This window comes from Homalodisca vitripennis, chromosome 7 (genome assembly GCF_021130785.1).
Source record: "Homalodisca vitripennis isolate AUS2020 chromosome 7, UT_GWSS_2.1, whole genome shotgun sequence".
Classification (NCBI taxonomy): domain Eukaryota; kingdom Metazoa; phylum Arthropoda; class Insecta; order Hemiptera; family Cicadellidae; genus Homalodisca; species Homalodisca vitripennis.
Genome location: NC_060213.1, coordinates 141,366,770 through 141,389,676, shown reverse-complemented (window position 1 = coordinate 141,389,676; position 22,907 = coordinate 141,366,770). Strand labels below are relative to the sequence as shown.

The 22,907-nt window shown below is 35.0% G+C and overlaps 1 protein-coding gene across 1 annotated transcript in view; it reads right to left on the bottom strand.

The window, feature by feature from the left end:
• LOC124366437 (dnaJ homolog subfamily B member 6-A) overlaps positions 1-15,891 on the bottom strand; it is a 196,806-nt gene extending 180,915 nt beyond the window's left edge. The window contains exon 1 of the mRNA XM_046822992.1: positions 15,781-15,891. The gene's annotated coding sequence lies outside the window, so the exon portion shown is untranslated. The remainder of the gene's footprint in view (positions 1-15,780) is intronic.
• Positions 15,892-22,907: the final 7,016 nt, after the last annotated feature.

Sequence of the window (22,907 nt, the reverse complement as noted above, 5' to 3'; positions counted from 1 at the left end):
CTATAGGCGTATCGTTACTATTTGGGGAGTGAGAGGGGGAGGGGTCTTACGTACATAAGCAACGGAATTAGGTAACTTTATTAATAATATTTCTTGGTAAAGCTATTTCTATTAGCGTGCAGTGTATGACATTCACATTATCGATATAAAATGTTAGTTTTAATCTCTGAGAGGCGTCTCATGTACGTCAAATATTACAGATTTCAGTTCTCAACTCCGAGAGGTTTCTACGTATATCACAGATTAGATTTCTATATTCCTCTCTGAAGCTTCACGTTTTCATCGAACAGGTTACTGATTTTTCAGTATTCCTCTCTTGGAAGCTTACCTTCACATTATATATTATCTATTTTATAGAGTACCACATGTTAATTAAAATATATGACACTTTTATAAAGGGTGTAAAACAGTCCCGCATTAGCTTGGTAATTCCCGAACGATTACAGGTAAATCAATAAAACTTAGTACATCATTACTGCACCTATAAATCTACTTTTTGAAGTAACATTTTTTGTCATGTCAGGGGGTTGGACCGCAAGGATTCAGAAGGAAATCTTAAATGAGAGCATAGGTCGAGTAGTAGATCAAATTAATGGTCTTTATTAGTAGAGTAAAATGCAGCAAACCCGACCTGAAAAGGTTCACTCTTTAAAAGGTCATGTTCCAGATAATATTACTGGAAATAAGTTGTAAGACATTCGGTGTTACGTAATACAAACTTTATACACAATAGCTGTTTAGTTTGTTCAAATTCATTCATATAATATATATTCATAGCATTACTAAAAAAAATCAAAGACTTTTTACTACTATTACGTTGTATGTTAGTCCGTGCGATGGCTCTTGATCTAAAGGCCCTAGAGACCTGAAACTTGGTAAATAGGTTAGTAATGGTCTAAAAAAAGAACTATATCAATTTTGGAGTCAAAAGGTAAAAATTAAAAGAAATGATAAAATTCTATCATTTTTATATTGGACTTCTGCGTAACCATGGTAGCTATGAGAAAAACGTTAACAAATTTATAAACATTAACAGATTCAAAAACATAAGTTTAAAAAATCCAAGAACATAGTGTAAATCATCTAGCACCTCACATGAGTGCGTTTCAAAATATTAAAATTTTCTATAATATGAAAACTTCAAACTTTCAACTTTTCTAAAATAACTTTAAACAATCTAATTGTTTTCCAGGTTCAGAAAGAAAAGAACTATTGAACTAACAACTAATCTGAGTGTATTTTGTAATTTATTATTTGACACATTTTATTGATTTGACACTCGATGCATCATGTTTTTGAGATAGAAACTCAAGTTAGTACTATTAGTTTTGTTACATTTACATACATACCGAGTGTTTATAGTTAAGTTCGGCTTATCTTGGGATGTGGGTTCAATTAACGAACAATCAGTAGTTTTCCATTCAGAATAACAATTGTTATCAATTCCATTAAAAGTTTATTTTTGTTACTCATTCACTACATCTGTCAAGGCGAACAAAGTCCTCCTATGGACAACATTAATTAATAATCTGATTAATCAACATGCATTTATAAGATAAATTATAAAAAAAATAAAACATTGAAGGCACTGTAGGACTGTTATACTGGTAAAAATGGGTTGTTACAGGGCCGACACTGTAAGTTAAAATGGTCATGTCTAACCTTGTTGAACATTATCTCCATTATGAAATTTCATACAACATTTCAGGTTTTCAGTTCAATTCGTTTCCGAGATGTCCTGAGGAAGAAGGACAGACAGGTGGACTAACAGAGAAAAGAAGGAGTATCAGAAAAAAGGATCTGCTCACTGAGTGTCACTAGCCGTAATGTGGAAAATTTCAAACACTTTTAATAATCTCTCCAATTTTCCAATTGATAGGCACATATTTGAAACTAGACAGAAGAGTAATCTTGGCGTAACTGGGTTTCGCACTAGCATATTAAAAAAAATGTATTCAATACCTTGGACAAAATTGTTCAACAGCCTTCCTGAAACAACAAGAGATTGTAAAAGTGCAACTTCATTCGTTTTTTTCTGCCGTAAAGGCTATTGCTCAGAAGAAGAGTATTTAGGAGACTTGTCCTAGCTTAGTTTTCTTATTACACTCTTTAGCTCTTTCAATTAAGGCTCTTTACATTGTAACGTGATGGATAAATGTGTACGTCATTGTTTACTGTACGACTACGTGGTATACAAATGTTTTGTCTATGAACAATAAATTATTTGCCTTTGACTTTGAAAGCTCAATTCAATCTCGAGATATCCCGCTGACAGCTACGCTTTGCGCTCAGCCAAAGCCTATGGAGGGACATGCACCGTCATCTAATTCCTGTATTGACCGTATAAAAATACAGCTCCATGTAAAATTTAAAGCCTTTATCTAAATTCGTTCTCAATATCGTGCTGATAGATATACAACAAAACCCATCCCACTGAGTGAAAGAAAGGCTTCACTACCGCTCAGCTAATAAATACGGAAATAAGAATTTTAACGGATAGAATAACTTTTATTATTGTGCCAGTGTTTATATTTGGTTGTAGATCAAAAAGAAATTAAAAGGAGAGAAATTAAACCCTATTTACTACGGCATGTTAATTATTACACAACTTGAGCGAGTTTTATAGTTGTGTATTATGTTGTTTGTTCTGTCTTCGGGTGATTTCATCCGATGCTACCATTGGTCAAACAGTCATTAATCAGTAACACTTGTTGAGAAGCAGCGCGTTTTAGAGGTTAAGTGGCAGAGAGGACTTTACTCCATATTTTCGCCTCTTTAACAGATACACTTTTCAATTCATCTCATCTAATTCAAGCAAGGCTTTACCTCATTCAATTATTAATTATTGTTCGTCATTGTTTATATTTGCCACAAAGTCATCCTCTCGTTTCTAACGAGTAGCAATATGTTCATTGCATCTCAGTTTGGGTTCAGACGAAACCTAAACACACTGCCCGCTGTATTTTCATTGCTGGAACAAATTCACGCTTCTATATATAATGGTTCAGTGGTCCTTTAATGTGATCTTAGGCAAGCCTTTGAAGTTGTAGGCAACCAAATCCTCCTTAAAAACTCTATCACTACGGTATCAAATGCGTGACTTGAAACGAGTCCTTGTCACACTCGACCAACAGAATTTAATTTGTAGAAATCTCCCTGTATCCAAAGATGAGTCCTTCTGATTCATCCTAATCAAAATTGGTCTTCTCCATGGATCTACGTTGAGACCGACTTGTTATCAATATTCATAATGAGTTAACTTCATTTGTAAACAATTCTGACTCACCCCACAAAACAAAACAAAAATAAATTAGTTTGCTGATGACACTAATATTCTCTTTGAATGCCGTGACTGAGTGTCCATACAAGCACAGTTTGATAAGTATTCTTCTGGTTGAACTAACTGGTTTTCATTAAGTAAATTATTCTTGAAAACGTCTAAATCTGAAACCATAATTTCTCGTCCAACCGCCTTCTTGACCTTTCTTTAGATTTTAAATTTAATAATGATGGTTTCGGTGATTTTAGTATGGTTAAATGTTTGAGAATTAATACTAGCATCATATTAAATGGAAAATTATATACATTATCTTTGGAAAGATCTTAACTAACTCATTAACGCCTTAAGACGTCTACTTTCTGTTGTTTACCAAGAAGCTTCGTTGCTCGCATGATTACGGGATAATAATTTCAAGAGAGTTTTTGTTATCCAAAAGAGAGCATTGAAAATTGTCTGAGGGATGTGACAGGGAGATATGTTGGACGTGTAGGGACAATCTTCAGACAGATGGTACATTTACCTTCGCTCCTGATTTATCATGTTGTATCTTATATTCATAAAAATGCCAAAGGATTTGTAAACGTTGCCCCATAACTTTTCTAGTAGACATAAACATAATATGGCCCCTGATTATTTCTCTCTCCATTAACTCAGTTTTAATCAAGGACCCAAGTTGTACAACGTTTCACCTGAAAAAGACACGCTTATAATTTTAAAATGTTTAAGTAGAAGATCAGGAATTATCTGTCTGAAATAGCTTACTACTGCTAACTACAGCTCTATAAGTTTTAACTTGCCAAATCTTAATATTGTCTTATTTGACTAATGCCAAAAACGATGTAATGTTCTATTGCGTAATCAATGTTTTTATTTGATTTCAAAATAAATTTCCTACTCGGATGTGAAAGCACTCAGTTATCCAAATCGAGGACATTTCCTGGTGTATCCAGAGAGCAAGACTTCCAGAGTGAAGTGTTTATAGCTACAGGGTCTGGGGAGAGAGTTTCACCAGCCATAAACGAGTCAGAGGTTGTGAGAACTCCTTCGATAGAGATTGAACCGATGCTGATCGTGATCATTGATTATCTGAAGACTGTGGAGTAGTCGTACAGAATAATATTCTTCCATTTTTTGTGGTTATGAACACAAGTAAGGCCTGTCATTATCATGTTCTGTCTAGTTTCGTCGGGCGTATATCTACTCAATTATTACAACAAATAAAAATCATCAGTTATAGACGTATTATGTAACAGCGTAGAGAGATACCGTGTAACAATTTGTCTAAGATATAACTTGATGTTGAAACTCACGGTCCATATAACAATACAAACTCAACAAAAATTGTTTGCCCAAGACATACAATTGCAAAACATGTTACTTTACAAAATTCTTCTCTTTTGGGCAAACGAAATAATACTACTTTGCACAGCATGTTAAACTCACATAATTTGAATTCCGTGACCTTGTAAAAACGTATGTATTGATGAGGCTCACTTATACAATACGTGTGTGACTAACTTCAAGCCCCGTTCCAAGTTTGTTCAGAATATCACGTTCACAGGCCAGCGTTATTTCACACTAGCAGTTACCCGCGGCTTCGCGGCTTAGGGTTTGCACCTGAACGAGGAATTCTGATTTGAGTGGATAAAATTTACAACGAAAATGTATAGTTTGTTTTCTTCCCACGATCAAGGAAATATGTTAAAATGTTCTATAGCTAATTTTTACTCTTTATTGATATAGAAATTTATAAACGTACACAACTCTGAGAACCCTACTTTTGCCAAAAGACAACTATTTTATGTTTCATAGCAATCTTTAAATGCATAGTACAAATTAGACTACATTGTCTCTTATAAATTCACTGCTAACAGTTACCCACTTCTTTGCAGACAATTTAGCAGGCGTTGCACATATATAACCACTGCTGGTTCGAGTGAATTATCTTTCCGACGCCAATTTTGAGTTTGCCTTGTAGCAACGATAAAAAAATACGTAAAAAGTGAATATTTATGACCATTTAGATTTATTTTGTTCTTAGTATGTTTTGTTCCATACTTGATTTTGTCTTGTTTCCTGACCAAGAAAATATAAATCACATATAAAAGAAACCTACTTCTGTCAAAAGTAATATAGGTTTTTTATTAGTCTTTAAACTTATAGTAAATATTAGATAGTAACATTGTCTTTTTTGAGACAACCTGTAATCAAGCCGCCGAAATCTGAGCTTTTTGATATAAATAGTACTAATTCTACCCTGAATTTAAGCACTTTTATCAATACTGCCCTTTTTGTTATCCTAATATTATAAATGCGAAAGTACTTTTGTTTGTTTGTTTTGCTTTCACGCATAAACTATTGAACCGCTTGTACTGAAATTTTACATGGACACTCTTACGGTCCCTGATATAGGCCTATTCTTTTTTTAAGAATACCTCCGGGTTAGGCCCACAGGTCTTAGCGAAAAATCTAAACTTAACTTAACTTAACTTTTTAACTTGGTCTCTAAAGTTGTGAAATATTAATTAAAAGAGCATGTCTAATGAAATCAACTGTTCTGTGTAAACATTGTTTATTATTTTCAATTTGTTTACATTTATGGTGAATACATTATCAAAGGAATAACTCTGATTTTAGTTTTAGCGATTAGGTATACTCATCTACTTTAAAAAAATGTTCTAAAACATAATATGGTCAGAATTTCACTCCTTTTGAACCAGGCCACCAAGAACTATGCTAGATGAAAGTTCGCTAGACTGTGCTTTCGAACTAACATACCAAATCCAGCTCTAAATGTTCTAAAATATTCCTGCAATAGTTTTTTGGTTTGTATAGAAGCAAACGCGTAGTGCCATCGTTAAAATACTTTCAGCTGCGCATTTTTAACAAAATATAAAGTATTAGATCTAAAAGACAATTTTACTGTCTCAAAGTTTAATCTAAATTTAATCAATGATATAAAACACACACACACACACACACACACACACACACACACACACACACACACATAAATTCATGATCTTGAAACAAGACAAAATCAAATTACAGTGGACATAAATAAATATGCACTTTTTACGTATTTTCTTGATCGTGAAAAGAAGGCAAAACTCAACATTGGCGTCGAAAATATAACTCACTCTAACTAGACGTACTCATAAAGGTACAACTCAAACGAAATAGCGTGCAAACCCGTGGTAACTAAGAACTATCTATAATTAGTTATCTGTATAACACAAAAATACTGCAAACAATACGTCTAGAAGTTATAATGAATGAAAACACAATAAGATGACCTGCGAGCGTCCTGACAGCATTCTCGGCGTTGTCATCTGACACTTGTGGGAAGTGGAGCGGTCAGCGGTTCACCATTCCTGGCTTGCTGACGGCCAGAGGCTGAAGATGCACTTGTCAACAACTGCAGTTTGCACCACGAGGCCATCTGTGGATGAGAAACCCATCTTCCTTTTCAACAACAGAACCGGCTCTGGATCGACATATAGCAGGTCTGCCTGCCTTTTTGGTTTAAAATAAAGTGTATTTTCTATGCTCCTGTTGCATGCTTCCCAAATGTTAAGTATTATAAGAATGGTTCTTCATTACTTGTAATTATTTTAAATTGGATCATTGGTTAGTACGTCGTGTTAATCTAGGTTAATCTGTGATATCTTACTAAGTTAAAACTATAATTGTTGTTCCTTCAATTCCTCTATGAAGTACAGCCAGAGATAGAGCTACCTTATTGGTATATGAAAATTCTTTGTCGGTATAACTATTGTATGTTTATTAAACCGTTAATATACTTATTGGAAGTTATGCATTATTTCCAAGCTTTTGCGGTGTTTTTAATTTTTAAATTAAAGAAAGTAACTGAAATTATATAAAAAAACAAGCATGGTAATGGCACACTTCTAAGATTTTATTGGTGATTGCCAACAAATCTTAAAATGTGGCGAATTTAGGGACTACAAATTAGGGGTTTTGAAGACGCCTAATAACCAATTTAAAATATGAATACACGCTGAAAATATTGATATTATATCAAAACAAAACAATAGCGCATTTGTAATTAAATTTTCTTAAATTGTTGATACTTCCACAATTTAAATCAAAGGCTATCATGAGACTTCCATAAAGATACCTTCAAGATATTTTTATTAAGCTAAGGCCCTAATTTTAAATCGTACTAGCATTACCCGTTATGGTCTTAAAACAGTTACAGATTAAGACCCACATTGCAGCCTTAAGACCCTGCTGAGGGAACTGACAGTTTGAAATTCATCAAGACTCCATCGGCTTTCTCTGGTCCAACAGTTCAACTTTCCCGCTCAGCCACGACCAATACACTCGACAATTAGACGTTTCTATGCTCTTCACACTTTGATGGCTATACTTTGATTGCCTTCAATAAAAACCAACTCCACATTAATTACACTCCTTCCATTTATTGCCCTCTTAATGGGTTACAGTATGAGCGGGTTTCTTACTTTCACAATCTCCTAACGTCAACAATATAAATGCAATATACGTTCTTGTGTCCAAGAATATTTGAAAATATCTGTTACTTTCTAATCATTCTCATGCTATATTTCAATTTCTCCCCCTTTAGTTCTGAAGAAGAACTAGTTTTGAGAAAACCTGTGATCAAGCCCGCGAAATCTGAGCTTTTTGATATAAATAGATACTAATTCTACCCTGAGTTTAAGCACTTTTATCATCAGTATTGCTCACATGTTATCCTAATAATATTATAACTGCGAAAGTGCCTTTATTTATTAACGAACAAAGGCTCTTTCGCATTTATAATATTATTATGATTAGGATGTGCTATATAAAAAAGTTTTAAAGTATTCAGAACTCAGAACTACTCAATAATATTTTAAACTAAATCAAATCAAATAGTTATTTATTAAAAGATACGAGAATGACTGAAGTATCAGGATACCATAGTAGTTTAATAACCTTAGAACGTTAACATGATATTTATTTAGCGTGTAAGTAATGTTTTGCGAAATAAACAAGGTAGAAATACACCACACCATGTCTCACGACACAAGTTTCGTGAGATAGTATGCAAATTTCAAGTTATTCAGATAAGAAAGGCAGAAAATTATACAGAAAAGAAATGTTCATGTACCCCTGGTAGACAAAAACCTACAATGACGTTCATGGAGGACCATGCACCATCACAGAATTCAAGTTTCATGGAAAGATCTACAGATCATACTATGTCCTTATATTTTCTTGTTACCCATGAGACGAATGTAAAAATATTTGCTAAAAAACCGAGTTAAAACCCATGCACTACCATTGAACTGATGGTTGCTTATATATAAGTAAAGTTCCATGCAAAATTCCAATATGATAGTTCATTCTCAAGATATCGTGTTGATAGAAGACAGACATACATACAGAAATGATATTGTTTTACGAAATAATGCAAGTTTCACGACACAGACTTTGCTGAGGTAGTATGCAATTGTCAAGTCTTGAGATGAGACAGACTTACGATTGGATAGAAGAGAAATGTTTACAAAATCCTGGCAGACAAAAGAGAAATTGTGCCGGCCTCTTAAATGATTGACTTCTCTAACGTTCAGCCAATTACGCATCGGAATAGTATCATGAAATGACAATATATTGAAGTTGAAACTCTATTTAAAACCAAATAACAATTTTATTATAACAGTGGTAACAGTCTTCAAATTGTCAGCCATTGTCGCTGATTCTCCAGCAAAGCGCTCCAGACACCCCCCCTCCTACCAACCTTGGCCTTAGTCCTACGACACCCAAGGCCGCTCCAGATACAGACTAACTGCTATAGTCACGGTTCCATTACAACTATCGACCTTGACTTCACGGATAACGCTCTTGACTTAGCTAAATGTTTCTCTGACCTTATCTGTGGTTAATTAAACACAGATGTGTATCAGGGAGTCATAAGAAAGAATTAACCCATATGGTTGTGCAACCCTTTTCTAGTTTTAGTTCAACCAGTGTAGCGTCAAGTTGTAAAGTTTATATTGGATATTATTCAAAGAAACACGAAAATAATATAAAACGATGAAAATGAGGAAGCGTATTTCAACAAACGATTAATATTTTTCTTACCCTTGGCTGTGATCGTTGATTATAGGTTACATTTTCTAAAGATCATTAAATAGTTTGTCAGTGGGTTTGGATCCATTGTCCTGAAAACATCACGCATGCTGTTTAAAACCCCTCCGGCTTAAAACAAAACTAATCAATAAAAATAAATTAGAAATAATTTTAAGTTATCAACAAGTTGTAGAATCAAAAGACAATTTCAACATCTCTTATTGCAAATGGTAATGGCGGAAGTGGATGTTCTGATATTGCATCAATACATCTCAATCTTAGACTATAGCAGAGGTTTAGCTAAATCCATATATATATATATATATATATATATATATATATATATATATATATACAGGGTGACAATTAAGTCTGGAACCTCTTTTTTAATTTTTGAACCACAATAGAAAGAAATACCAAAGTTCACACGTGCTTACTGGTGATAGTAACGCACACATCTGCCCAATTACCGACCAGATAATCCCTTTAGGGGACGGTCCACAAGGAGTCAGACAAAATTCTTAAATAGCAGCATAGGTCAAGTTTGGTATCAAATTAAAGGTCTTACTTAGCAGAGTACAATGCTGCAAACCGGACTTCAAAAGGTGGATTCATTCAGTAGTTATAGCTATTTGAATTTTACAACAATTGAACAATGGAAATTATTAAGTAGCCTACTACAAGTAAACACCAATTTTTAAGTACCTGTGATCAAAGTAAATATTCAAAATGTTCCCCTCCCATCGTCTGGCAATGTCCTAGGCGGTTGTAAAAGCCATCCACTGCATTTTGAAGGTAGTCACGAGGAATATCTTGAGCTTCTTGGACTATGAGATTTCTTAGGTGCGCCAAATCTCGTGGCTTAGTACGATAAACTTTATCTTTGAGGTATCCCCAAAGAAACAATCCAGCGGAGATAAATCAGGGGAACGAGCAGGCCACTCTACTGCACCACGTCTTCCAATCCATCTGTGAAGGAATATTGTATCCAAGTATTCTCTAACAAGGAGAGCAAAGTGTGGTGGCGCGCCATCTTGTTGGAAATAAATTCTTTGAAATTGTCGACCAAGAGCAGCTTGTAGTGCAGGAATTATCTCATTTTGGAGCATTACTAGATACGAGTCACCATTTAAATTACCATTGATAAATAATGAGCCCATAATTTGATTTCCTATAATACCCCCCCCCCCCCAACGTTAAGTTTCTGTGGATGCTGTGTATGACTCAATCTGCCACTTTCACATTCTAACAGTAGTTGTGTTATTGGTAATAATTATTGATTCCTGGCTTTGATTAATACATTGTCAGATGATGGCAGGGGAACATTTTAAACTCTTACTTTGATCACAGGTACTTAAAAATTGGTGTTTACTTCTAATACTTAATAATTTACATTGTTCAATTGTTTTAAAATTTAAATAGGTATAACTACTGAATGAATCCACCTTTTGAAGTCCGGTTTGCGGCATTGTACTCTGATAAGTAAGACCTTTAATTTGATACCAAACTTGATCTGTGCTGCTATTTAAGAATTTTGTCTGACTCCTTGTGGACCGTCCCCCAAAGGGATTATCCGGTCGGTAATCGGGCAGATGTGTGCGATACTATCACCAGTAAGCACGTGTGAACTTTGGTATTTCTTTCTATTGTGGTTCAAAAATTAAAAAAGAGGTTCCAGACTTAATTGTCACCCTGTATATAATTTCAATACACATTGAATCACAAAAAGTATTTGCTCCGTCGGGACTCGAACCCGGATCTCTCACTTGCCAGGTGAGTGTGCTACCAGTACACTACAAAGCCCTTACTTTTTACGGTTCAATTATTTTGTATTTGGCCGTATCTCATATATGCGTATTAAATAACCAAACTAACCTATGATCGGAAGACCAAATACCTGTCAAATGCCTTCTACAAATGATTTTTATTTTTTGTGATTCAATGATATTAACCGGTTTGAATTATTACTTAAATTAAAATAGGTTATTGTCATTTATACAAATTTAATAATGTAAATTTAAAAGTTATTTGACGGGTATTTGCTCTTCCGATCATATGTCAGTTTGGTTACTTTTAGTAGCGGTACTTGCTAAGAATTAAAAATAGGTTATGTCAGGATGTTTAGTCCTGCAAGTATTTAAAACGTGTTAACGAAGGCTTCCTTTTCTTGCCAGACACGAGTCTAAAAATAATGATAACGACAAAGTAACTGTTGGAACAACCGTAAGCGTGCGTTGTACACTTTTGCAATCAGGAAGCTTCAGGTCTATAGACAAACAGCTGTTGCTGGTGCTGACTCGAACAGGCAGTACTACCAACATTAGCATTGAATAATATCGTACACAGCCGCGTTCTGTACCCCGGTCGCTCACCTTCCTGCTTACTAATGGCTTCCATAATTCACCAGGGCGTTGCCTCCTGCTTTTACCCAACACTTAGACAACAGAATAAAATCTCTCTTCGCCCATTCATGTTGACTGAATAAAAGAATAATCTGTCCCCGATGCAGTGACAAAAGTCAAAGGGCAGTCCTGATAATAATGTGATATAGAAACGTCACTAGTGCATGAATGAATACGTCACCTAGAAAACAACACATTTCTGAGCTGTGGCGTAATCAGAAAGACATAAGTACGCTCGTTTAGTCGCGCTCTTTCGTTGCGTCGCGTCTCAACGAAAAAAGTCGGTGAACAACATTAAAAACATTACGGAATAGAAAGTTCTCACAATTATATTCACTGGTTTGTTAATATGTAAATGATTATACACCTTAACAATTAATTATTTATATATCAACCACCACAAATAATAATGAGAAATCTATATATATATATACTGTATATATATATAAATGCGAATGTTTGTTTGTATGTTCCGTTATAACTCTGGAACCAATGCACGAAACATCGTGAAATTTTGTTCAGTGATTCTACACGTTACTGGAAATAACATAGGCATACTTTTAGAGAGGGAAACATAGATTTAATTAATCTTTTAGTTATAAATATTGTTGTTGATGTTGGAGTGTTTCATATTTGATCCGACAGACTGCGCTACGACACGTAATACAAAGCGAACGGATACTTAACAGCTGTTAATACTTTCAGCTGAAGTTCATCGAAGAGGCAGAAACATTTGTTTACATTTAAAATTCCGAAAATGTTTATTGTAAAGTGCTTGATCAGTAGTGTAATGCAGGTTGCATAGAGGACGTCATTGCCTAATTTTAAATTCAGATTACACCAATGATCAATAAACTATCTAATACAATGAAAATACTATTAAACGCTGTTATGAAAATAACCTCATTGTACAAATCCGTGAATGTTTGCACATAAGGTAATCGAATTTGGTTACATCGAAGTTAAATGAAAAGAGCTGAAAGAAGACACTTTATGATCGAAATTGGGTTTCTTTGATACATTTTCTTGAAGGCACACTCCTAAATAATACTGGAAATATCTTAGACAGAAAAGTAATTTTAACAGACTGAATTTGATTCTTTATAACCTAATTAGTTTACCGAGATTCATCCATATACATTTATTGTTCTGAATAACTTATCAATACCTAGCAAAAACCACGAATGATAGAGGCAGGAATATGTACCACCTTCACAATGCGCCCAAGAGGCTCACGAAGGAACGACTATCAATTATCTCAGCAATGCTTAAAATGTGATATAAAAAGAATAAGTGAATATAGTGTACTGTTTTCAACGGGAAATTGCGTGCGAAGCCGCGGGCAACTGCTAGTTATTTATATGTGGAAAAGTAACTGATTTATTAAGGATTCGATAGAGCCTTCTTAGAATCGTAAACATGTCTGCTCGTCTGTATGATAACTTTTGATAGAAAGATCCTAGGCAACTGAAACTTGTTACATAGATTACTCTTGGTTTATGGAAGAACTCTATTGATTTTGGGTTCAAATGGTCAAAGGAACATGTGATAACTCTTGATAAAAAGACCCTGGAGACTTGAAACTTGGCACATAGGTTCTTCTTGATCCATAGAATAACACTATTGATTTTGGGGACTAGACGTCAAAATGAAATATGTATGTACGTTTGTGTTAGCGCATCTTACTTAATTGTTTAGAGCACTGCTTTTATTCGTTGTCCAATAAATTTAGCACGTGCATGAAAAACTTAAACATGGGTATGCATTTTTGTTTTTGAGACTCCTAACTACGTAATACCTTAGTAGGTATAGTTATGAATTTGAATTAATTTATTAGACAATATGAAATTGATTTTGTATTTCGATAAAATGTAAATGTAGACCCACCAGACCACAAAAAATGCAAAGATATGCCAGATATTTTTTAATATAGTGATTAAAAAAGTCAAGTATGAAACGAAACGTACAAAGTTATCAAATACAAAAATATGTTTAGGTTTCGTGAAAATTTAAAGTTTAAATTACGGTGAGCTAAAAATAAAAGAGTACCCGAATCTTAAGTGTAAAAAGGTAAAGTTTGTATTTACTAAGAACAAAAATGTTAAATTAGATTTAAACGACAGCATATTTTAGAACAGGTAAAAGTATAGCTTTAGTTTTGTATCTTCATTAAGGCTGTGTAAGTCACATCATAATTATGTGCATAATTATTATAATATAAATTTCAACATTTGTTGTGGAATAAAAAAAAACACGTGGCAAAGATCTTGAAATAAAATTGATAATTACTCACTTTTATGATTGATCGTTACGTTGGAATGTACAACTTTTATACATAATGATCTAAATTAATCCAGCTACAAGTTTCTAATTAATATCTGGTTTCCATCTCGTTGGTTCTCGCTGAGCAAGTGTAGGCGAGGTTCGATGTGTGAGCACTGAATTACGCGATTGGTTCGGCATTTTGATTAAGCAGAAAATCGAGTTGATTCACTTCTCAAGCATCTCAACGTCCGATGGAATATTACTACTCTGAATGGAATGTGACTTGAGTTGCATCAGTTAAGTTACAATAATTCATATCCATTCAGTCACCTTAAGGTAGATTGGGAGTAGTAGCTTAGCTCAAAAACGATAAAGGCATACAACCAGTGATTTTTCTTAAAATTCGCGACGAATAAAATTTTAAAAACGTAGTATTTTTCGTCGTCGACTTTCTTTGGATCTCTTCAGATGAACATGACTCCAGATTTCAGGGGTCAAGTCTAAGACAGCGTCAGATACCAGACGCTGCAATAAACGGAAGGAGAACTTGAGCTAAACTCAAAATTAAATATTAGTCTTCATGCACTTTTAACTACCTTATTATGTCCTAAAACTATGGGAGATATCTTACATTAATGATATAATTGTTACGCATCCAAACAATTTTCAGTTTGTCGATATTTTTATAAGTTATTCAGAAATAATTCAAACTTGTTTGTGCTTCATCGTTTAACAACTACTAAAGTGTACACTTCAAAGCCCAGGAAGTAAAAACGTTTGGATACTTATTAATTACATCTTTAAAATGAGATATATCCCATAGCGATACTATAAATATTGCGCTACATATCAATACATAAGTTTAACATTATTCTTATGGGGGAAAATTAAAGATCGTTTAAAGCTTCCCTGAAGACAGACATTTGCAAAAACTGGGGTTGGAAAATCCCTAAAGAATGTGATTAAGAATACGTAATGTTGCATGTACCTCGAATTTTCTTAACACTGGAAGAAGAGAAATGAAATGAAAAATTGTTTATTTAAACAGGCAAAGTTAGGGCCTCATGGCCCTTTCTTACACTTAACCTGTAAAGGAAGAGGATAGATTCCAACTATCGAAACGTAGTGTTTTATCTTATAACATATAGTTTAACGATGGAGAATGTCCTTAAGCATGTTATCCATACAACCATCCACTGTTAATAAATATTGCACTTGTAACAGTAAAAAAAAATCTAATTGATAGATACTTAACCTGAAAGGAATTCGGAAACAAGGAGCAAAGTTGAGAAAAAAAGCAAGAGTCGTCTGCTCACCGCTGATCAAAGAGGCTGCCGCTCGTAAATCAAAGACGACCGGAGATGTGAGCCACGATAGCGATGTAAATTGGCGGTCTTTGTCTTGGCTTGGCGGGAAGCACTTGCGATGGCCATTGTTACGGAAGGTATCGAGATCGTGGTTTAGATAACTGTTGACAAAACATGCCATCGTGTGTCAAACTTCGTAGAGTCAAACTGTATGATTGTAAAATTAGCTCAGTGCTTTGTAAAACAGTTATGGCCAAACTTGTTTCAAATGAGAGGTAACAAACGGTAACATCAGCCAAAGAAGATGTGAAACCATACGAGTGCTTAGAAACACTATACTTATCAACGTAAGTGTAAAACTGTGTTATTGCATCCTAGCAAATTCGAGTAAGTTAGTTTCTAGGTTAAGTTTTAAATAGTAGCATACCTTGATACAGTATTCCAATTACACTTGTATTCACTCTCACCAACACAATTACATGCCATATAAACCACAATAAATACAGTACAACAATAATTACTTTAACGCACACACGCACACACAAAAACCAAAGAACAAGCACGCACTGAAGACAAACGACACAAGTTTTTTATTGGTTTGTATTGTTGTTCCTCAATTAATCTAGGTCAGCGACCTCCCCTCCCTGCCCCGCCTGAGCTTATCTATCAGCTGTTCGGTCTGCATGTGCGGGGGAAGGGGGAGGAGTTTATCCAATCTTTATTTATAGCTCAATTTATCAATGTCTTTATTATTTTGTTATCATTGTAATATTTTATTTTAATAGCATTGTTTACTGACACCGTTAGTATACTTTAAATGTACACATATTACTGAGTTTCGGTTTCAATGTATTAATTTAAAGTTTTACCTTTGGTCTAGTTTAGGATGGTTATGTATTTCATTTGAATATTATTCTGCCAGTCGTTAAAGTTAGTTCAGATGTTTACCTCCAATCGGGATAGGCCTGGGAGATTCCTCTATATTCTATTTATTGTTGGACATTTAACAGTAAACGTACTTCTTTGTGTTTTTATGTAAGATTTTGTTTTTTATATACAGATTGGTATTTAGGGTTGATATGAAATTGCAAATTTTCATGTATAGGTGTGAAAGAATAGAGGAATAAAGAAAGAGTATTACTTGCAATGGCGTAGACAATATGGTGAGCGATAGTTATGTTTCATCAGCAGCGATTGTTTGTGAGTAGGCGTACTATGGAAGTACCTTTTAGGTAAATAAACTTCTGGGTTTGTATGTGGATAAATCAATATTTAACGTATCACTTTCCATGGTTTTGTATACTTAGAATATTTTGTTCCGAAAGAGGCACATCGTCGGTGAGGTTCTTGGAGGTTGTGAGGGACAGTATCTTGAAGTGGAAGGATCATGTATCACTAGTGGCTTCAAAATTAAGCCCTGCTTAGGGTATTTCTCAAGTTGTTAATCCTGAGACTTTATAGGTAGACTGTCTCCTACGCCTATGTCTACTCGCACCTGAGATATGGAGTGGTGTTCTGGGGCAACTCGGTGGACTGTAATAAGATTTTCATTATTCAAAAAAGAATTATTCGGACAATTTTTCTGCTGAAATACAGACAGTCCTGCAGACTCCTTTTTGTTCTATTTAGAATTATGACTTTGGCCTCCCCTATATATTTAGGAAACTCTGTGTGTACATAGAATATCCAACAAAATTCACTAAACAGTATGAACCAGTATCAGCTGAGATACGGAGACCTTCAGTATCCAGTCCACCGATTAATCTTATATGAAGCTGGAGTTTACTACTGAGCTCTGAAATTGTATTACAAGCTTCCACCACATCTCAAAATTCAAAGTTTCCCTAAAACACCATCTCCTTGACCGGACCTATTACACGGTAAACGAATTTTTAAACGAGTAAAAATGAATGCATTAAAAGTTTTTTTCACTCACAGCCACAAGTATTTTAATTTAGTAATGCTTTAGAATTTGTAAATGATTGACTTGTTAAAAATGATGTAATGTTGCTAATTTGACGTTTCATTATGTTTACTTGAGCATAGCGTATTTTTGTAGACAAAAAATGAATAAACCTTTTTGAATTTGAATAAAAAATATAGTTATGGTTAGTAATTCATCAATACATTTTGAACATATTGACCAAGAACAATTTGACGATGTCCCATATATTTTACGCATGTAAGAGACAAGAAATACATTAATTATATTCTATTTTAAATGCTACTTGCAGCAGTTCAACGAAAACGTTACCGAACGTAGGGTGATCGAATGGAAACAGTTATACTGTATTTGTATGACCTATAGATGAGGATGAGACGATGTATTACACCTGTTTAAGATGTATTGTAACATTGTAACTATACAAAGCTCCATATAGCACGATTAAACAATACTTTGCTCTAGTTGTCTTTCCTGTCAGGCACATTACATTGACTCTCGACACTAGCAGTTGTGCTGCCAGGTTCTAGTTTATTCCATAGCTGCCTAATCGAAGCTTTTTTATTACTACTATTTGTAATTACGCATTACTAATTTGCTTGAGTCGTCCTCCCAGTCAATTAGGCGCGTCATATTGTGCGTTTCTATTTCCTCCCAAGCAAAGTCAATTATGCTAAACAGGTTTTGGAGACGCGAAGGTCTAGGCGCCGACTCCGGAGGTAAACCAATCAGCAAAGTACACTGAAGACTGCGGACGCTGCGTCATTGTTTGTTTTCGCCGTGTGAACGGGTTTTCTTCAAGGATACTTTACTATGATGTTCAATTCATTACGAAAGGTTCAATAAAATCTTGCAGAAATGTATACCTATTCTCGTTTATTGAGTGTTAACGAAGCCAATCTCGAAGGGCGGAAAAAATTGCATGCCAGTCAGAACGAAATGGCCTATAGACTTGAAAATTTGAATGGAGTTTCATTTCGATTTTGGCCAAAATCTAGTTCGATGATGATAGATGCCACCCCATGAGATTGGGCTTAGCATTGGCGAATAGCTTTACATTGGTCTTATGGGTAACCAGGATGGCAAATGTCTATGAAACTTCGTTTCTACATTGACAAGAATGAGTTGAGAGTTGGATGATGCATGTCAATCCGTGGAATTTGGTTTCGGCCTTCATATTTGCCCGCAGGACATCTCGAGAATGAAATGAGGTTTATAATTGAAATTTGCATGCACAGCCTCAGCAAATCCTGTTAAGTACTCCTAGGTGTACTCCTACCTTGTTTATTATGATAACGAAATTAATTAGTATGATTTGGTTGAATACGGTTGCTTAGTATAATTCCAGAACTGCTTGAATTTAAAGAAATCAATAACAGTGGTAAAAATAAGAGGGTGTCAAAATGGTCTGGTAGTCTTAGGGGGAATAAGAGCCACATTTAGAGGGAAAGCTATGTGCGTATGAAGAGAATACAACAGTTAGAATTTTTAAATTGCCCACTCAGTGTGTAACCTGTACGACAATACGACGAAGAACATTTACGACGCAGCAGCGACCTTTACGACCACAACGAAAGCAGCAATCACGCACTCGAAAGTCCTTCGGCGGAAAAAGCTTGTGGCCCGATATGGAACCATTTATTTATTAGTGGTTTCCTTCATTATTTCCATTTCTCCCCATCAGTCTGTTTGTCGGACTGTCAGTCAACTTTCGCGCTAATTGTCGCACTGCATCAATCAACTCTTGCGGTGAAAGTGCGCTGATCCGGCCCGCACTGCAGTTGTCTGAAGGGTTAACCAGGTGACAGGACAGTTTAGTGTGTCAAGGTTGCTTGGATCCCCGACAGCAGTGAGAGTTGAAGAATCGGTATTGTTAATGATCCCAATTAAACCTTTGCCTGTCAACCCTAAATTTTGGGAAATGCTGTTGGACTGTGTGTATAACCATAAAACTGGATAAAATAAGACAATTTCGTCAAACCTAAATCCTCAACATGTTATCATTGGGTATCAAACCGCTGCCTGGTGTAACGTTTCTTGGATCCTGTTATTTCGATCCAGGAAATATTTATCGCGGGTGTACTACTCTCTCTCTCTCTCTCTCTCTCTCTCTCTCTCTCTCTCTCTCTCTCTCTCTCTCTCTCTCTCTCTCTCTCTCTCTCTCTCTCTCCCCCTTCCCCCCTTCTCACCATATATAGAGTACACTTTGCGTCAAGTTATATACCAAATTATAAGCTCAAAAACTCTGGTAAAAACAACAAAATTTCTCTTCTGAAATCTTCCAAGTGTTCTGTCATACATCCAAATCAAACTCTTCTGAATTCATTATATGGAAATGGATTGTTTTATCTTTATATTTGACCTTTATGTGGCCGATGAGTGGAAAATGAGCTTCACCTTATACAACGAGTAAAAAATTAATATGACAAGGTAGAAGTACGCCCCACCACGTGTTGTAACAGGCATCGCTGAAATCTATAGCTCATTTCATAGACAAACAGACAATAATACAAAACAGAAGTTGACACGTAAACGCCGCATAAACAACGCATTCTGTGAGGAATCAAGTTTAGTGGAAACTTTAAAGTCTAAATCTTTCTTGACATATCTTGCCACATGATACACTCAGATTTTCAGTCGTAACATTGGGTTTCATACCAGTTCGTTTTCGAGATATCCTGTGAACAGACAGACAAAAATGAAATTTTTTCAGCTCCACGAGTGACAGGTTTCGCTAAAGTTCAGCCAATTAGATTTTCGATATGCCTAGAAAAATACTTACTGTACCTAAACACCTACATTATACTATCTTATTCTACTTGATAAGATCCTCGCGCAGGCCAGTGGTCCATGAGGACGGGCAGAATAAAGGTTAAAAGGGTTCGTCACCTCCTTAAGACAAGACGCGTATCATTAGCAATGAGGAAATTTAATTAATTGAAAAATAACCTGCATTATATACACGTTGAATTCTTACTGACTATGATTTAAATTATCCGTTTCATACTGTGTTAATAAATTACTAACAACATAAAGATCTTTAGGTGCTTCGGCCCCGCTATGTAGAGCCATCGTCAATCATCACATAATCATCCAAAACTGGTAGGAGCAGTATACTCATTCACATGTAAGTGAAAGGAAGGAGCTTTATTGTGATTTGCTGAAGCTTGACCAACCACCAACAAATGTGACCAATCAGCGCAACGATAAACAGGCTGCTAACGTTCCGATAGTTTGATAATGTCTTCTTTGTTCGAATTGATTTCCTTCTTCATTATTTCTGAGGTTTCTCTTATTATCCTTTAATTACCGTATATAATTTATGAAAGTTCTTCTGTTTTGTCGCATTCTATTGGATTTTTAGTTTTGTACCTATGTTTTAATTTCTCACAATCTTTAGCTTTTGTGATCTTAATGTATTATGAACTCGTACAGATACGAAACGTTCTGTTATCTACTTGTATAGTAGACTGAGCTACAACTACATGGACTTTCATAGACTCCAGGCGTACAAAGTGAAATCTTGCCTTGACTAGTCCCAAATGGTTAAGTCAAGTTTTTACATCGTATCTCCTTAATACCCTACCTACTTTAATAATCGTTATATAAATGTAAAAAGGCCAGTTTTGTACTTTTGATTTTGTTTAATTTGGATTAAGTGTGGAACATTGTCATATATAACCAGGAGAACCCCAGTCTACTATTACAACATTCCGTCATGTTATGTATATTCAATTTATCCAATCATGTCGTTAAAATTCTTAAAAACACAGTAGGTTTCATGTTTTATACACATTGCTTCCAGCGACACGCGTTTTTTGTAACAATGCCTAACTGGTATATATTAGTAACAATCTATCAATGTAAAAAATACAGTTTTAAGGAAAGCAGATTATGCTACACCATCAAACCAAGGATACCTAATTTCATCTACTGAGGCCGATTCTTCAATGGAAGATTATTGTAATAACCAATATTATGAGTGGAATGTACAACCAACAAATATAATTCCCTTTATTTTAAATAGAAACAAGAGTAAACGAATAGAGATAACATAATAATTTTAGAGTATAAATATATGTTATGAATTATGACGAAAATCGCATGAGACCCAATAAATGCAGTGGCCTCAAGAATCAGCCTAAATATGGGGTTGGGCTCTGTTTACAGCCCTACCCTTCCAGACATCGCCTGGTAGGCTGCATTCTTCACTAATGTGTGGGAAGCACCAAAAGGTGGCCTATTAACCTTTGAACGGGAGGGGCTGCATGAAAACTACTCCCTCCATGAATCTTAACACCGCAACCGGAAATCTAAAGGAGGCGAGCCTACCCATTTTCGTTCACTTAGGATAAGTGGCTGAGAAATCTCGTATTACACTTAGTCCTAAAAGGTCGCTTGCTTCCGGAGTGACAGGATATTCAGGGTCAGTACGTTTGAGGGTAGAGGACTCCTTCTGTCGAAGGTCCAGGAGGAGGGATAGCGGGATGTACGAGTACCTCAGTCATGTTATCTCTGAAAAGGCTAACTAGCTCTATTCCAGTATCCCCGTCAAAGCAGGCAATGGTGGCACGCCCTTATGCCCAGACTAGCAGCCCTTAACCCTAGAGAGCTCCACCCACTCCAGTACTCATCCACCGCAATAGACAAGACCTATCGATCCACACTTCCACCCCAATATCTCGAGATTTTGCGGTCAGTGATATGTCACTCCTAGACATCCATAGGTTTGGCCAGATTTAAGTAACACATCGTCTTTTGCTGTACCCAGTGTAACTTCAACTGCAAATTACAACCCTTTTAGTAGTGATTTATCACGGAGAAAATGTCCTAATAGAATAGAATAATTTATTGTTCAGACATATTACAGTGTTTCGAACATATAATACAGTCGTAACGTATAATAAAAAATATGTTTTAAACTACTATTAAAACTCTTAAAATTATGAGAGACTATGAACAAGAGTTAAAAAATCCAGATAAGTTGTAAAATTCACCATTCAAAAGAAAGGATTCCAGCATGGATTTAAAAAGACGAATGTCAGGGCAGTTCTTTATGCTGTCAGGCAAGAAATTAAATTTTGTTTGGTCTCAAATATAATAATGATTTTTGGAATACTTTTAATCTATGTTTAGGAATTATATAACTGTTCCTGTTTCTTGTATTATACTGATGGAAATATTGAGGAAATGGGCTTTTATTATTGAAAACAAAAGTATAAATAAATACTCTCTACTTATATTGGTTAATTTTTAATTAAAGTATTTCTAATTGCTCTTTTTTATGTTAGTTTTTTTACATTGCCTTTTTAAATCTTCAAATTTTATTTCCTACATAAGTTATATTCCTTTCAAAATTTATATTTTTATTAACTAGGTTTACTCAGGTATTCCATGCTCTGGCCTTGTATGGTTTATTTTAGAGATTAAATCTTCTTTTTTTCATTTGTGAATGAAAATGTTTTTATTAATGTAAATTCATTCCCTTATATTGATTTATGATTTTTGTGTGTGTTATTGACAATGCAGACTGATGAACTCGTTTCCCCATACACAGGCTGATGCCCATGTGGGGATAATTTCCTATAAAGATATTTTTATGTATTTTATTT